We start from the raw sequence: 5043 nt of genomic DNA, 5'->3' as shown, positions 1-5043 counted from the left end.
TCCTTCTTTCACCCAGTCAACATATCTTTACCCGCACAGTACCTACCTTCTCTGCATTGTATGCTCACGCTGGTGCTTCCTGCTTTTAAGCGGCCATATTGAGACGGCAGCAGCGCAGCAGCATCAGTGCAGCAGTTATTTGAAGGCTCGTAAAATCAAAACCGGAGCAGTAATTAAAACTCTTTCGTCAACTTTTAATCAGAAGGGTTCAATCTCTCTCCTGTGCTAGTTTGAAGCCGAAACGACAAGCGCGCTCAGAGGAGATAATGTTTGAAGAAAGGTGACCGGTTTTTACAAACTTCTATTTTGAAGGGGGAATTGCAAACTTCCTGTTGATTTTTGCTGGGGGTTGTCAATCTATGAAATGTACATAGAGGTTTTTGTTTCATGTCTCTAAGACGTTTCTACTGGAAGTTACAGGCAGTTTTGTCTGAGTTTTCTTCCTAGGAGCAGTTGTGTCTGTGTTTTCTTCCTAGGGGGGCTAGAGCGCAATTTAGAGATTTGGGGTTGGGTTTTTTTATTATATCACAATGTTTGCCAGTCCTGATATGTGTGTCCAGTTTGGGGAGTTTTGAAGCATGTAAAGAGGGTCAAATTACAGCGCAAAGCTGCAGAATAATGATAAAACGTTACAATAACAATACTGTCCTCTGTCCCAAAGAGACAATGCGGTCCCTAATTAGGGTCCGCACAGGACCTTTTCAAAAGGAATCCCAAAGGGAGTCCTTTTGCAATGGGACGAAAGGACCCTATTGAAATTGTAAGGTTTTATTATTATTCTTTCTTTCTTTCTTTCTTTCTTCTTCCGCAGCTTTGCGCACTACTTTGCCCCCCTTAACATGCTTCAAAACTCACCAATTTTTTTACACACATCCAAAAAGTGTGCCAGCACACTTTAGTAAAAAAACCTAACCCCAAAAAACAAAATTAAGCTCTAGCGCCCCCTAGGAAAACAAAAAAAACTGCCTGTAACTCCCACTAGGAAGGTCGTAGAGACATGAAACCAAAACCTCTATGTAGGTCAGACTTAGACCTACATTTCATAATTTTACATCCTCGGGCAAAAACCAACAGGAAGTTGGCAATTTCCCCTTCAAGACAAAATTGTACTAACAATACTCTTTTTTGCCTCTTTGACCTCTAATTTGACCCCCTTAAAATACTTCAAAACTCACTAAACTTCTCACACACATCGGGACTGGTAGAAATTGCGATCTCAAAAAATAACCAAACCCCAAAACTCAAAATTGTGCTCTAGAGCAATTTTTAAATAAAACAGAGAAAAAACTGCTCCTCAGAGGAAAACTCAGACAAAACTGCTTGTAACTTCCGGTAGGAACGTCGTAGAGACATGAAACAAATACCTCTATGTAGGTCTCGTCTAGACCTACATTTCATAGATTGACATCCTTCAGCAAAAATCAACAGGAAGTTTGCTATTCCTCCTTCAAAACAACATTTTTGTTACAAACGGTCACCAAACATCAAACGTTATCTCCTCTGAGCGCGTTTGTCGTTTCGGCTTCAAACTGCTACAGGAGAGAGATTGAACCCTTCTGATTAAAATTTAAAGAAAGAGTTGTGATTAGTGTTACCGTTTTGATTTTACGAGCCTTCAAAGACCCGCAGCACTGATGCTGCTCCGGTGCCAAAAATGACAACGAAAATGCAATTAGACCTTCTTTGTCCTCAATACACACAATACCCTATAATGACAATGTGAACTCAGACACAACTTCCTCTAACTCCCAGTACGAATATCGTAGAGACACGAAACAAAAACCTCTATGTAGGTCTCACTCAGGACTACCACTGGACAAAAGTATTGGGACACCTAGGACTAGCACCTGCCAAAAGGCGGACCCGACCAACGCTGCTTGCAGCTTTAATTACCTCTATTATCAACAATACAATTGTTCAAATGCAACAATACAGTATATAATAATAATGAAAACTTAAAATACAAAAGAAAGCAGATAAGGAAGAAAGAGAAGCAACCTATATTAACCTTGTAGATTGTTATAGTAACAATGGGTTAAGCTTTGTCAGTGTGTCGTGTGTTACCCAGTTTCCCGTAGGGTAACAATGTTAATTTATGTTTGATGAAACGTGATTATATGCATGAGTGTATGTATGTATGTATATGTACTTGTTTATGTACAGTTATTTTATTTTGGCGGACGTATGAAAAGTTCTGGTTGGATAGATGTTCTTCAGGCTGTATGCGGGCGTCTGTTATGCCTTTATTCCTTTATTAGCGCTGCGTGGCAGTTGCCATAGCAACGCAAAAGAGACCGCACTATGGTTCCGGCGGTTTGAAAAGGTTAATCTTGTTAATATGTACACGCGCTCTCCTTGCTCAGATAATAGCAAACGTGGACAGTGGACACAAACAAAAAAACAGGGTGACAAGTTGAAAGCCCGGGGAAAATAGGCACACTAAGGACAGCTGTGTAGCAAACGTGGCGTGCAGCTCCTGTCCCCCTGTCTTCATAATGCATGGCCAACAAAACAAATGTCCCTGTCTTTTTTTCCCCCCATGAATAATGCATGCCTACCTTGCACTGTGATGGAGATGGGTGACTTAAAAAAAAAAAAAAACACACCCTTCTGCATAACAAACACAAATCTTGATGCTTTTTTTTATTGTCAGTTAAACTTTTTGACCTTGATTGTTGTGAAAGCGCCTCCTGAGGGTCAACCAGTATAAATGGACTGACAATTCTCTTCATACGACAGCCACTTAGGGCTAAAACAAAGTGGTTGCAGTGACACGAGCCATCAATACCGTAAAGATAAGATGCTTCCATTTTTTTCCCCACGCAATCAATCAAAGTGTATTTATACAGCCCTTAATCACGAGTGTCTCAAAGGGCTGCACGAGCCACAACGACATCTTCGGCTCAGATCCCACATCAGGGCGAGTAAAAAAACTTAACCCGACGGGATACAATGAGAAAACTTGGAGGGGACCGCAGATGTGGGGAACAACAGCAACTCAGCCACCAAGTGGTAGGCCACGTGAACTGACAGAGAGGGGTCAGTGGATGCTGAAGCGCATAGTGCAAACACTTTCTGCACAGTCAGTTGCTACAGAGCTCCAAACTTCATGTGACCTTCCAATTAGCCCACGTACAGTACGCAGAGTGCTTCATGGAATGGATTTCCATGGCCGAGCAGCTGCATCTAAGTCATACATCACCAAGTTCAATGCAAAGTGTGGGATGCAGTGGTGTAAAGCACGTCGCCACTGGACTCTAGAGCAGTGGAGACGCCTTCTCCGGAGTGATGAATCACGCTTTTCCATCTGGTAATCTGATGGACCAGTCTGGGTTTGAAGGTTGCCAGGAGAACGCTACATTTTTGACTGCATTGAGCCCAGTGTGAAATTTGGTGGAGGAGGAATTATGGTGTGGGGTTGTTCCTCAAGAGTTGGGCTTGGCCCCTTAGTTCCAGTGAAAGGTGAAATATGATAGTGAAAGTGAATGCTCCAGGATGCCAAAACATTTCGGACAATTCCATGCTCCCAACCTTGTGGGAACAGTTTGGAGCGGGCCCCTTCCTCTTCCAACATGACTGCACACCAGTGCACAAAGCAAGGTCCATAAAGACATGGATGACAGAGTCTGGTGTGGATGAACTTGACTGGCCTGCACAGAGTCCTGACCTGAACCCGATAGAACACCTTTGGGATGAATTAGAACAGTGACTGAGAGCCAGGCCTTCTCGATCAACATCAGTGTGTGACCTCACCAATGCGCTTTTGGAAGAATGGTGGAATGTTAGGAATGGGATGGCACTTCAAGTTCATATGTGAGTCAAGGCAGGTGGCCAAATACTTTTGGCAATATAGTGTATTTCCAGACCTTGGTGGGCCACATACAATGATGTGGCGGGCCTTGAGTTTGACATCTCTGTGCTAGAGTATTACAAGTCATGTTATTTAAGCGTTGGATGTTGAAATGCAGGTCATTCATTTGATCGACATTTTTGTCAGGTGTAACTCTTTGCAGACCAAATTGTCTTGTTTGATGAAATGTCTTGACAAGAGAAGCTGTGTACTATGTTAGTTATTTTTGCGATTGTAGTGTGATCAGGTTGCAGTTGTCCCTTTTAGATACGCTAAGGAGGTTAATCCTAATGTTGTCAGTTTGGAGCAGGAGGGATTTAACAGTTACTGATGCATCCCCGTTTCAGCTCTGACAAATGGTAGCAGGGGCATTATTGGAAACCGTTCCACGCGTCCAACAGGTTGAGGGATGAAGTTACATTCCTCCCTAATGCATTTGGTTAAGCCTTCTTCAAATTGTATTTACCACAACGCTGGCGTGTCAGAGTTGTTAGGAGTCAGTGGAGCGTGACGTTTTGGTACATTGCTTAGGGTTGGAGGCGGGTTTGGGATCACGATGGACAGTCGGCAACAAAATGTTATATTGGACCAAAAATAAAAATCAGTTTAGAGCCGCAAAAAATGTAAAGCCTTATATAAGTGTTATAATGAATGCAACACATGATGTAAGTGTATATATTAGCTATATTAGCCTACTATCAAAATGACTTTAAAAGTCTTATATAAGTGTTATAATGAAGACAACACATGACGTAAGTGTCTATATTAGCTATATTAGCTTACTATCAAAATTACTTTAAAAGTCTTATATAAGTGTTATAATGAAGACAACACATGACATAAGTGTCTAAATTAGCTATATTAGCCTACTATCAAAATGACTTTAAAAGTCCTATATAAGTGTTATAATGAAGACAACACATGACGTAAGTGTCTATATTAGCTATATTATCCTACTATAAAAATGACTTTAAAAGTCCTATATAAGTGTTATAATGAAGACAACACATGACATAAGTGTCTATATTAGCTATATTAGCCTACTATCAAAATGACTTTAAAAGTCCTATATAAGTGTTATAATGAAGACAACACATGACGTAAGTGTCGATATTAGCTATATTATCCTACTATAAAAATGACTTTAAAAGTCCTATATAAGTGTTATAATGAAGACAACACATGACATAAGT

The 5043-nt window shown here is 40.9% G+C and overlaps 1 protein-coding gene across 1 annotated transcript in view; it reads left to right on the top strand.

Annotated features, from left to right (window-relative positions):
• Positions 1 to 5043, top strand: part of LOC133643376 (receptor-type tyrosine-protein phosphatase gamma-like) — a 705805-nt gene that overhangs the window by 436193 nt on the left and 264569 nt on the right. The window lies entirely within an intron of this gene.

Source organism: Entelurus aequoreus, linkage group LG26, assembly GCF_033978785.1.
Source record: "Entelurus aequoreus isolate RoL-2023_Sb linkage group LG26, RoL_Eaeq_v1.1, whole genome shotgun sequence".
Taxonomy (NCBI): domain Eukaryota; kingdom Metazoa; phylum Chordata; class Actinopteri; order Syngnathiformes; family Syngnathidae; genus Entelurus; species Entelurus aequoreus.
This window is presented reverse-complemented; position numbering and strand designations above follow the sequence as displayed.